Source organism: Hemitrygon akajei, chromosome 13 (genome assembly GCF_048418815.1).
Source record: "Hemitrygon akajei chromosome 13, sHemAka1.3, whole genome shotgun sequence".
Lineage (NCBI taxonomy): Eukaryota > Metazoa > Chordata > Chondrichthyes > Myliobatiformes > Dasyatidae > Hemitrygon > Hemitrygon akajei.
The window spans coordinates 102122455-102136267 of NC_133136.1; the positions used below are offsets into that span (position 1 = coordinate 102122455).

The 13813-nt window shown below is 40.7% G+C and overlaps 1 protein-coding gene across 5 annotated transcripts in view; it reads right to left on the reverse strand.

Moving 5' to 3' along the window:
* Positions 1-13813, reverse strand: part of prdm5 (PR domain containing 5) — a 299425-nt gene that overhangs the window by 268559 nt on the left and 17053 nt on the right. The window lies entirely within an intron of this gene.

Sequence of the window (13813 nt, forward strand, 5' to 3'; positions counted from 1 at the left end):
TGTTAGCAGACCAGAGCATCCTCAAATTTCGTTGGTATCCCAGAATGCCCTGAATTTGCAGAAACGTTCAATAAACAGGTCATAAATTAGACCTTCCAAGGTTTATTGAAAGAGTCATTAATCAATATATTGTCAGGTAATTTTAGCAAAAGTATATTTATTAGAAACCTTTCTTTCTCAGATCATATAAATCCTAGAGATCAGCTGGAGAACTGTGACTGTTTGTCCATTTTGAGTTTCTTTAAAGTCACATCCTCTGATTTGAGTTACCCAGTAACACCACCACCTAACAGATTCTGTAAAAATACCTATGCTGCTTCTTGTTCATGAAGGAAACCTTACAATTAAGTAATTTTCATCACTGGAAAAAAGAATTAGAATGAGAGAAAATCAGGCACTGCTCAGTCTCATTACATTAAACTTTCATAGAATGGTGAGGTCCTGATGAATCAGATCTCTGGTTTCAGTTAACTGTAATTGTAATACTTTTCAACAGCAGCTACTGTTCAAGTTCATTCTCAATAAAACATCATTCCCTTAATCTTAGTCTATAAGCAATGTCTGGTGTAACAATGTTTTAATTAGTATTATTTGATATAGATAGATGGTAAATCCTTTATCAATTCACTATACGTCTATTATGTTTCTCAGCTTCCTGCAACCTTATTGCCACCGTGTGAATTAGTTGTTAAAGAGGGCACCTTTATATTGGCTAAATCATTCTTTGACCTGACAAGTTCAATGACTGAACAATTCACATGCAGAGTTAATACCACAAAATTAACTTTACCAAATTAGAACAATTGCATTGAAAATTATGAAAGCATTTTAATGTTAAAATGAGAAACTTAAGAATTAAATTTAAACACTTAAAATCTGTTAAAAAGTATTGACCACATTATATAGAAAGGGCAATACATTCCACAACATGATTATGGATGGCAAAAGCTGGTTTCTGTAATATACCATTTCTCACAAGATATTTAATAAATTCTGAAAAAATAATAAACTAATAACTCACAACTCCCTATTCCAAGCTGTTTGCTCCCTCACCCTCTCCCTCTCTAGTGACAGAGAGCCTCTCTGAGATCCTGAAGTGTTGGGATGGACTAGAGTGTTTTTTTTTAAGGACTCCAGATCAAAATCTCTTTGGGAGCTTTTGCTATTGCTTGCATGGCGGGTGGGGGGTGTGGGGGGGGAGGGGTTGGTGATTTTGCTGGTGCAAGTTGGGGGAGGGGGAGTGTCAATGCTTCTGCTGCTGCTTGTGCATGGGGGGAGGAAGATTGGCTTTGGTGTTCTGATGTTTCTGACATTCATTCTTTGTTTTTCTTCTTTCATGGATGTCTGCAAAGAATAAGAATTTTAGGTTGTATACTTTTATGCATTCTCTGTTATTAAATTGAACCATTTGCACCATACATGCTGGTCTCTTGAAAATTTATTTGTATTTTAATAATTGTGTTCAATGTATTCTCTTTATGTATCCAGCTTAGCATTCAACAATGGATATTCTTTATCAAATACTCTTCACCTGCATCTCCCAACATGAAAATTTTGTGTTCTGTGCAGTTCAAATACATCTTCAACAATCTTCTGCCTAGTTTCCTCAATTCAGTAATGAGCTATTTTTAAGTAATTCTCCTAGGTATACACAATTAGGCTATTTTAGTTACCTACAGGAAAATTGGATTTCAAATCTGATTTAATAACAATCGCTCAATAACTCACTAGTCACAATTCATCAGTTTTTTTTAAACCATTAAAAACAGAGATACAAGTCAGTTCAAGTAGACATGAAAGTAACATTGGGGTAACACAGTCAGGAATTTATAGTTCTCTTGTTTACAATAGTAGGTACCAACTGGCTTTGGTTAGTAAAGATGGATTTGAACCACTGATATCCTGAACAGTTTGCAACACCCAAATTCTCACTATTTATAAACAAGAGAAAATCTGCAAATGCTGGAAATCCTACCAACACACTCAAAGTGCTGGAGGAACTCAGCAGGCCAGGCAGCATCAATGGAAAACAGTACAGTTGATGTTGTCCTCACCTACCACACCACCAGCTTCTGCGTCCAGCACATAATTCTCTGTAACTTCTGCTGTCTCCAACGGGATCCCACCCTTCCCTCCCCCTCACTTTCTGCTTTCCGCAGGGATCGTTCCCTACACATCCCTTCCCACTGATCTCCCTCCTGGTACTTATCCTTGCAAGCATTCAGGCCACAAACAGTCCTTCCAAGTGAGGCGACACTTCACCTGTGAGTCTGTTACGGTCATTTACTGCGTCTGGTGCTCCCAGTGTGGTCTCCTGTATATCGGTGAGACCTGACATAGATTGGGAGACCACTTTGCCGACCATCTACGCTACGTCTGCCAGAACAGGTGGGATCTCCCAATGCCCACTCATTTTAATTCCACTTCCCATTCCCATTCCAATATGTCTATCCATGACCCCCTCCACTGCCACAATGAGGCTACACTCAGATTGTAGGAGCAACACCTTATATTCCGTCTGGGCAGTCTCCAATCTGATAGCATGAACATCAATTTCTTTAACTTCTGGTAACGCCTTTCACCATTCCCCATCCCCTTTCCCTCTCTCACCTTATCTCCTCACCTCCCTATCGCCTCCCTCTGGTGTTCCTACCCCATTTTCTTTCTTCCATGGCCTTCTGGCCTCTCCTATCAGATTCTCCCTTCTCCAGTCCTGTATCTCTTTCACTAAACAACTTCCCAACTCTTTACTTCACCCCTCCACCTCCCAGTTTCACCTATCACCTTGTTTTTCTTCCTTCCCACCCCCACCTTTTCAATCTGCTCCTCGTCTTTTTTCTCCAGTCCTGCTGAAGGGTCATGCACGAAACGTCGACCGTACTCTTTTCCACGGATGCTGCCTGGCCTGCTGAGTTCCCCCAGTATTTTGTGTGTGCTTTTCACAATTTATGTTTGATTCACTGTTTTTCATCATTTTAAGTTCTAGGAAGATTCCACTATAATGGATCCCAGTAAATTGGAGCACATCGAGACCAGTTCATTTTGGCCCAATTAAGCAGCATAGTGTCCCAAATAAACAAAGGAAATTCAAGTTATTTTCTCAATTGTTTTTTGTTCTTTGAGTTGTCCCAAATAAATGGCTGCCCCGATTAACCGATGGCCCAGTTAGCCAGAATCTACTGTATTTGGCGACTATCCATGAGGAATGCACAAGGGGTATTGATGGAAGGGACAATTTAACCATTATAAAATGGTGCACTAGATTTTGGATAAACATGGATCACCACAACAAAGCTATGGAGGGTTACTGAGTTTTGTAAAATGATACAGCAGAAATTGATATATGTATATTGCATTAATCAGAGCTGTCTTTGATAATGAATATATTGCGTATGGGTCAGCCTCGCCAGCGGTCCTAAAGCCCCCTAGATAAAGCTCAAGCTCAAGGACTGAGATTATGTTATGGTGCTCTTAAATCATCCTCAATTTCGGCATTCACAGTAAAAATAGGTGAAGTTCCCTTTACGTGTACGCAGGTTGCAGTTAGCAATGGTTTATTGAGGTAACCTAAGAGGACACAGAGTTGGTTATCCAAAATTGGCAACACTAGTAGAGTATTGGGAGCACTGCATTCATAAGGTCTTCAGTTTTAGGTGGATGGGAAATGAATGGGTACAAAATCTTGGGTTGATTAATGTGGAATAATGTCCCAGTGTACCCCTTTCTGTCGCTCTTCCATGGTTTTTATATTTGTCTGTGGTTGATATAAGACTGATTGTATATCAGTGGCACAGGTAGTTCAGCAAGGCAGGTGTATTGGCTTCTTGCATATCCATGCAGATGATTCAAAAGATCTAGTATCACATGGTTCAGGAATTTCTCTTTGTTCCAAAGTTTCAGGTGATTATTAAAAGACTATCAGAAGAGTATCCATATTCACATTTGAGATGCTTACTATCATTTTAACCATGGAATGGGTTGAAGTAGTATGTCCTGATTATCCTTCTATGCTCTGATTAGTTCTCATTTTTGACGTTTATTTAAACAGGTATTTCAATGTGTAGGCCAGATATTCTTCTTGTGATTCTGTTGAAGCTGCAAGATCTAGGTTTGTGTATCCAGTTCTTATGGGTCCCTGTCCATGTTTGGATTGAAGGAAATGAGATGGATGGCATTCCAGCCAAGCAATGGCTAAAAATTAAGGATGCATAAAAGGGACGTGAAAACCAAAATTAAAAAATCTATTCAATCACCGTGGCAGCAAAGTTAGGACAATGAAAAGAATAGAACATTATTTATATAAAATTCAGAGGATGGTGGGAACTCAAATGGGAGATGGGCATTAAAGGTTGGGTAAGCTATACTCACACATTTATGTATCGGACGTACTATGTTGAATAATTTCATGTTCAGCATTAATATGCATGATAAGGGCATTTGCAAGGAGTACACTCGTCAAGAAACAGTGCAGCATATACTGTTTGAATGCAGTCCCTATGAGGTGCAAAGGAAACATCTCATTGTTAAATTGAGATCTTTGAGGTCTTTGGGACAGACAGAGTTTTAAAAAATGGAAAGTTTGTTAGGATATCACTGCCATAGTAATATTTATATCTGTGTATTCAACTTTCTGAAAAGCATTAGACTTTTTGATTTTGAGAATTTTGGGGGGGGGGGTAGATTAAGTAGGTAAACTTCCTGTTTCTTTGCTCCACTCTTCACCTCAGAAGCTGGTGATAATGCACCTTGTGTTAGTTTGGAACCACAATTAAACTCTACAAGAAGAAGAAATCGGCATATTGAGATAACCAAGTTAAGGTCTTGTTTTTATAAACTTGAACTTAATAACTAGGAACAAGTTTGTCAGACAAGATGGGCAGATCATGTTTTTGGGGAGGACAGATAACAGTTAGCATTGGCAGGGAAGATATTGAATGGTCTGTTTCAGAAAATGCAGAGCGATCAGGCTAACACAGTGGCAACATAGCCTATATTAGGTGCTTAGAAACAAAGGATATTGTGAGATGAGAAATTTAGAGGCCTGTCTGAAGTTCAGAAGACCTTTGACAAGGAGCCACACATGAGGCTGTTCAACAAGCCATGAGCCCATGGTATTACAGTAAAGATTCGAACATGGAATAAAGCAGTGGATGATTGGCAGGAGGCAAAGAGTGGGAATAAAGGGAGCCTTTTCTGGCTGTTGGCTTGCGATTAGTGGTTTTCCACAGGGGTTTGTGTTGGGACCGATTCTTTTTACATTAAATGTCAATGATTTGGATGATGGAACTGACTGCTTTGCTGCAAAGTTTGCAGATGACGTGAAGATAGGTGGAGGGGCAGGTATCTTTGAGGAAGTAGAGAGGCTACAGAAGGACTTAAAGACAGTTTAGGAGAATGGGCAAAGAAATGGCAAGTGGAATACAGAGCAAGGAAGTATATAGTTATGCACTTTGGTAGAAGTGAAAGGGTTGACTATTTTCTAAATGCAGGTAAAATAAAAAAAAGGTGAGGTGCAAAGGAACTTGAGAGTCCTGGTGCAGAATTCCCTAAAGTTTAATTTGCAGGTTGAGTCTGTGGTGAGGAAGGTAAATGCAATGTTAGTATTCATTTCGCGAGGACTAGAATATAAAAGCTAGGATGTAATGTTGTAAATCCTTTATTTTAGTATATTTTAAAACTTAAATTAATATTTAAACCTGTGGGAATATCACAAATGAAGAAAAAAGAAATGTAATAGCCAACTTGAAAAACAAAATTTCAGTTTTACTGAAGTTAACTTCAATTCATTCCAAGCACAGCAATTCTGAATGATTCAAACTCCAAATTAGTATTACTGTCTCACTTATTGTAATGTTGAGACTTTACAAAGCACTGCTGAGGCCTTACTGGAGTTTTGTGAGCAGGTTTGGGCCCCTTATCTTGGAAAGGATGTGTTGAAACAGGAGAGGGTTCAAAGGAGGTTCACGAAAATGTTTCCAGGATAGAAAGACTTGTCATAAGAAGAGCATTTGATGGCTCTGAACCTGTATTTACTGCTATTTAGAAGAATGAGGAGGGATGACCTTATTGAAACCTATTGAATGGTGAAAGGCCTTGATAGAGTGGATGTGGAGAGGATGCTTCCTATGGTGGGAGAGTCTAAGACCAGAGGACACAGTCTCACAATAGAGGGGCATCCTTTTAGAATGAAGATGGAATTTCTTTAGCCAGAGAGTGGTGGATCTGTGGAATTCTTTGTCACAGGCAGCTGTGGAAGCCAAGTCTTTATTTAAGGCAGAGGTTGATAGATTCTTGATTGGTCAGGGGATATGGGGAGAAGGCAATAGTTTGGGGCTGAGAGGAAAACTGAATAAGCTATAATGAAATGACGAAGCAGACTCAATGGGCCAAATGGCCTAATTCTGCTCCTATATCTTATGGTCTTATAGCCTCAAAGAGGAGTTAGCAAGGAAATCAAAAACAACGCCATTATGGTGTCTTTAGGGTTTAAGTAACTACAATGTGATTGTCTCTAAAATTAATAAATTCAGGACTGAAATTCAGCATCTCCAAATTAACAACAAAGACCAAAAACGTGTCAGGGTTGAAAACTAAGATATGAAAATCAAAGCACTGTACAGCTCCCCGTTTGCCTAGCACACAATGGTTAATTGTCTGTGAAACTGGGCAATCAACAGAAGCCTCTGGACATGCAGGAGTACTATCAAACACCTTCCAAAATAAATCAAAATCAGAAAATACTGATGTTCAAATATTAAATACAAACAAAAAAAAACAAAAATAATCAAAGCAGAACAAGCAGCATCTGCAGAAAGAAAACCACGTCACGTTTCAGGCTTGCAACCCTTTTTCTGAACCATGAAACGATGAAACAAGTCAGGTTAGGGTGTTGAGAAGGTGAGGAAGAGCATTGTGGGAAAAGAGAATTTCACTCTCAATGTGACAGTTTGGAGCAGATAAGCTCCTTTGCCTTTGTAACATGTTGCCAATGTCCTAACAGTCTGCTTAAGACCAGGTGACATAGGAGCAGAAATAGGCCATTCCGCCCATTGAGTCTGCTCCGCCATTCCACCACGGCTGATTTATTACCCCTCTCAGCCCCATTCTCCTGCCTTCATCCTGCTTCCTTCAATGTCCTGACTAATCAAGAACCTAAAACATTCACTTTAAATATACTCAATGATTTGACCTCCACAACCACCCGTGGCAATGAATTTCACAGATTCACCACCCTCTGGCTAAAGAAATTCCTCCTCATCGCTGTTCTAAATGAAAGTCCCTCTGTTCGGAGGCTGTGCCCCCGATCCTTGACTCCCCCACTATAGGATGCATCCTCTCCACATTCACACCACCATCTAGGCTTTTCAATATTCAATAGGTTTCAATGAGATCCTCATCCATTCTTCTAAATTCCAGTGAGTACTGGCCCAAAGCCATCCAAATCTCCACCTACTTTAACCCCTTCATTCTCTGAATCACTCCTGTGAACCTCTTCTAGATCCTTGAATGCCAGTACATCCTTTCTTGGGTAAGAGTCCCAAACCTGCTCACAATACTCAAAGTGCAGCCTAACCCATGCCTTATAAAGCCTCAGCATCATATCCTTGCTCTTATATTTTAGTCCTTTCAAAATTAATACTAACACTGCATTTGCCATCCTTAACACCAGCTGAAACTGCAAGTTCACCATTAGGGAATCTTGCACAAGGACTCCCAAGTCCCTTTGCACCTCTGATTATTGAACTTTTTCCCCCTTTTAGAAAACAGTCTACACCTTTGCTCCTTCTACCAAAGAGCATGCCTGTACACTTCCCTGCATTAAATTCCATCTGCCACTTCTTTGTCCATTCTCTGTATCTGCCAAAGTCCTTCCGCAGCCTCCCTGTTTCCTCACCACTACCTGCCCTTCCACCTATCTTTGTAATATCTGCAAACTTGGCCACAAAGCCATCAATTCCATCATCCAAATTGTTTATATAAAGCAAATGAAGCAGTCCCAATATCAACCCTCACAGAGCACCCCTAGTCAGCAGCAGCCAGCCAGAATAGGCCACGTACACTCCCACTCTTTGCTGCCTGCCAGTCAGACAATCCTCCATCCATGCTAGTATCTTTCCTATAGTACCATGGGCTCTTATATTGTTAGGCAGCCCCATGTGCAGCAACTTTTCAAAGACCTTCTGAAGATCAAAGTGAATAACATTCACTGACTCTACTTTGTCTATCCTGCCAAAAGAATTCCAGCATTTATCAGATAAGATTTCCCCTCATGAAAGCCATGCTGACTTTTGCCTCTTTTATCATGTGCTTCCAAGTACCTCGAAATCTCATCCTTAATAATGGACTCCAATATCTTCCCAGCCACTGAGGTCAGGCTAACTGGCCTATAATTTCCTTTCTTGTACCTCCCTCCCTCCTTGAAGAGTGCAGAGACATCTGCAATTTTCCATTCCTCCAGAACCATTCCAGAATCTAGTGATTCTGAAAGGTCATTGCTAATGTCTCCACAATCTCTTCAGCTGGCTCTTTCAGAACCCTGGAGTGTAGTCCATTGAGTCCAAGTGATTTATCTACTTTCAGACCTTTCTGCTTCCCAAGCATCTTCTCCTTAGCAATAGCAACTACATTCACATCCATTCACACTCACACTCTTGCACTTCTGGCATACTGCTGGAGTCTTTCACAGTGAAGATTGGCACAAATTACTTATTAAGTTCATCTGCTTTCACTATGTCCCCCCATTACTACCTCTCCAACATCATTTTCCAGTGGTCCATTATCCACTCCCACCTCTTTTTTACTCTACGTTAGAGGTCCTTTTCTGCAGCCTCTTTCCCAACTCTCAATATACACTGCATGGGACTTCTCCCTTTCTATCTAGGTCACTGGTGTCAGTGTGCACCATGACCTCTGGCTGCTCACCCTCCCTCTTGAGAATCTTCTGCAGCTGCTCTGAGACGTCCTGGACCTGGACCTGACACCTGGAAGGCAACAAACCATCCTCGCGTTTCTTTCACGGCCACAGAAACTCCTGTCCGTGCAACAAACCCCCAAACAGACTCTTATTACTATTGCACTGCATGACTTTAGCCTTCGCTGCTGAGCTGGCTGCAGTGCCACTGACTTGGCTGCTGTTGCTGTGCCCTGATAGATCATCCCCCACCCCAGCAATATACAGAGGGGTAAACTTGCTACTGAGGGGAAATGGGCCATAGGACTATTTACTTCTCCTGGTGGTCACCCACCTTGTATATGAAGCGTGCACTCTGTGTGTGACCAACTCAGTAAAAGTCTCTCTATGAGTGTTCAGCCTCATAGATGATCCTGAATACATCTAGCTCCAGCTCCTTGACATTATCAGTCAGGAACTGCAGTTAGGTGCACTTCCTGCAAATTAGTGAACAGGGAACTGTTGGTACCCTGAAAACCACATCTCACAAGTGGAGCATTCAACTGACTGAACTACCACCCTGCCTACAATTGTTATATTGTTAACTTCTCAAGGTTAAGTTCTAGCCTGTGTCTGTTCTTGCCCATGCCTGTTGAGCCAAGCCTGGCCACTCTAACACTGTCCATTCCAACAATGGCTGCTCCACTTACATCTCACTTCTTTTCATTGGCCCCTGCAAGTGCCTCACCAATGTATGGCCTCTCATCAAAATATCGAATTGTCTAACCTAATCAGAGACATCTAGCAGGCTAGTTCCAACAAGGCTCCACCAGCAGAAATATTCCTTTTTCTCTTCCTTTTTAGCACTTTAAAAGGACTGTTCCCTTTGCGATTCCCTGTCCCACTTCTTTGTCCCCATCTATTACTCCCTGTCATGTGTGTGTCGGTGTATGTGTGAAGATAGCATGGTGATGATAGGCCTCCTAGGTATGCAGCTGAATTTTTTATCTCCATAAGAAGTGTATGGTGATCACTCCTACTGACTGCTGTAGAACTTGGAGCAATTTTACGTTGTATTTCCAACCATATACAAAATGATCAACTGTCTAGGGTCATCTGCTTTGTTTTTTCAAAATCTACCATGGAGCAAAGTAAAAATACTTATATTAAAAACTCCTCCTGATGTACCTAAGAGTTTATATGCCCATTAATCAAAGTAATCAATGTTTGGAAAATTTGAAACATTACATCCTATCTATGAAGATAGGTTGAACAAATCAGGGCTTGTCTCTTTGGAGTGTAAGAGGATGAAAGGTGAAAGGTAAATTAATAGGACATACAAGATGATGAGAGGCATACATTGAGTGGATAGCTAACACAAGGGGAGACATGATTGGAGGAGAGTATAGGGGGGAATGTCAGAAGTAAGATTTTACACACAGTGGTGGGTGCACGGAATGTCTGCTCAGGATGATGGTAGAGGCAGGCACATTAGGGACATTTAAGAAACTCTTAGATAAGCTCTTGCATGATAAAAAAAAATGGAGGGCTATGTTGGAAGGTTAGATTGATTCAGAGTAGGTTAAAAGGTTAGCTCAACATCGAGGCATTGATTGTGTGGACAGTCAGAGGTGTTTTCCAGGGCTGAAATGGCTAACACAAGAGGACACAGTTTTAAAATACTTGGAAGTAGGTACAGAGGAGATGTCAGGGGTAAGCTTTTTTTTAAATGCAGAGAAAGGTGAGTGTGTGGAATGGGCTGCCAGTGACAGTGGTGGAAGCAGATACAATAGGGTTTTTTAAGAGACTCCTGGATAGGTACATGGAGCTTAGAAAAATAGAGGGCTATGGGTAACCCTAGGTAATTTCTAAAGTACATGTATGGCACTGCATTGTGGGCCACAAGGCCTGTACTGTACTGTAGGTTTTCTTTGTTTCTAATACAGACCAATCTGCAACAGTTAGTTTGAGATTGGTTTGCTGCCTGGACTTCACACGGACAGTATCTAATCACACACTTAATCCAATGTGTTGCCAGAAGAGTTAACTTGGCTAAAAGGCAAGCTGGATCCTTAAATTGTTGGTGAAGCCCTCACACGCATTTCCTCTATTTCCAGTGTTCACCTCTCCTCACTCAGACCAGAAATAACATTCCATTCATCCTCACCTTTTATCATCCCAGCCTCTGCATTCAATACATCATTCTCAACATTTCTGCCAGCTCTATAGAGATCCCACTACTGGTCACTTCTTCCCCTCTTTTCCCCTTTCTGCTCACCACCATCACTCTCTTCATGACTTCTCCCCATCTTCTGGAACATTCCCTGCAAAAAATAGGAGGTGTAATATCTGCCCTTTCACTACCAGCCAGAGGCCTAAGCAGCCCTACCAACTGAGGCAAAGATTTACCAAACCTCTTCCAACATAGCCCCTAATTCTTTTTTACAACTGTGAAGACCAATCATTGCTCTAAGCAGGAATTTATTTATTTTTTCTTTTAAACACAGCCTGAAAACTGTGTGGCAATTTAAATAAGACATAAGAGCTGAATTAGGCCATTCAGCCCATCGAGTCTGCTCCGCCATTCCATCATGGCTGATTCCAGATCCGACTACACCCTGTACACCTGCCCTCTCACCATGTCCTTTGATGCCCTGACTGATCAGGAAACGATCAATTTCCACCTTAAACATACCCACCGCAGTCTGTGGCAGAGCATTCCACAATGTTCTTTTAATTCAGATTATTGTCATTTAGAAACCACAAATGCAAAGCAGTTAAAAAATGAGACAACGTTCCTCCAGTATGTTCTTTTGTTCAAACGGTTCTTTTAATACATACTATGAATATTTAGAATGAAAATTGAAAAAAAAATCACATGCATTTGATTTTACTTATTAATTGAAGGGTATAATGAAATACGAAACAACAAAGAAAATCTTTCATGTTTCAAACCTTTAAGCTTAGACAGCTTCAGTGTTCAGCAGGATGGAGGTTTATTAACAATGAGCTACAACTTCCATTCTGTGTTTATTGTTACAATTTGTAACAGTGTTGTAACTTGAAACACGGACAATGTAAATATGTTGAAGCTCTAAAATGTTTCAAAGTAAAAGTTGTGGTACATTAATTATTTAGAAAATTTATGAATTATATCCATTAGCACATGCAGGGTACTTCCCGGCCTGAAAATACCTATGCTCTTAAACGGAAAAGCCTAGTGGATACAGCCTAGTTCATTATGGGTAAAGCCATCCTCACCATTGAGCACATCCACAAGGAAGGTCATCACAGGAAGCAGCATCCATCATCAAGGTCCCCCACCATCCAGGCCATGCACCCTTCTCACCGTTGCCATCAGGAAGGAGGTACAGGAACCACAGGACGCACATCACCAGGTTCAGGAACAGTTTTTACACCTCAACCGTTAGGTTCTTAAACAAAGAAAATAACTCCACTCAACTTCACTCACCCTAGCACTGAAAAGTTCCCACAACCTTTGGACTCACTTTCAAAGACTCTTCAAATCATGTTCTCAATATTTATTGTTTATATATTTATTTTCCCCCTTTCTTTCTGTATTTGCAGAGTCACTGTCATTGGTTGCTTGTCCATACTGTGGCGTGTTGTCTTTCATTGATTCTATTGTGTTGCTTGTATTTACTGTGAATGTCCACAAGAAAATGAATCTCAGTATATAGTGAGAGGTATATACTTTGAACTTTGAGATCTTCTAGCATTCGTCTTTTCTCTCCCAAATTCCTGCACCTTCAGTTTCTTTTGTCTTGGATCTTTTAATTATTACTGAGAATCATCCAGAATCAGTCTCCATCTGAAAACGTTGTCATCACAGCCTTCAGCTGATTCAATACATCACAGGAAAATTGAAATTCGGGGATGCACTGGAAACTGTAGAGACAATGGCACTGATATCATCCAGCCATGAGACAGAAGACAAGTGTTCTGGAAGTAGATACCTTGCTGCCAATACTGTTTGAATACAGCCCTAATGATAGTGGAAAATTGCCAGAGCATTTTCTATCCAAAATACCGCAAATCCAATCTGGCAAATTACCAAACCATCAGCGCATTCCAGTCAACAACTAATTAATGAAGTGGACTGTTGAAAACGCTTCCAGGCGGCACTTCTTCACTTTGGGTTGTGTCGTAACCATTTAGCTGCAGATCTTTCCATTGCACTCACTAAAGGAAAAGAAAGCAGCCGAAATTGAGAATGGCTACCCATGACAACAACCTCTGAAAAGAGACTCGGAGTCTCATACACTCCTCTGGGTAGGTAACATTATCCGATCATGGCACAGAGGCAAACTGGCACCATTCTGTAAGGAGTCTCTGTATGTCCTCCCCGTGGAATGCGTGGGTTCTCCCAGGTGCTCTGGGTTCCTCCCACACTCCAACAACTTACCGAGTAAGTTAATTGGTCATTGCAAATTCTCCCGTGCATTGCTAAATAAATAAATAAGATTCTACTTACAATCCGATACTGAATATTATGTTCCAACACAAGGACTGTGAGTGAAAATAAGGAGACTTGGTAAAACTTAATAGGAATGGATTCCTTTGGCTAGAGTTTATCTAATGAAGATGTTTATGGCTGCTGGAGAATGATCATTTCAATTCAAAGATATTGCTGCAGGAGTTCTCCAGACAGTACAGAAGGTCAAATTCTGTGGTTTAAACAATGACCTCCTCTCAATAAGATATTGATATCCATTAAAGTCTGCTGTGCGTTCATTCTGGTTTGCAACTTCTCACATACAAAAGCAGTCCATGATGACATGCAACAAGAACTCTTCAACTTTCAGGCACAAACTGTTATGTGGAAAGCAATGCTCATACCAACTAAATACCATATCCAAAAATAACCACTTCTAACAAGAGAGAAAAAAAATGAAGCACTAA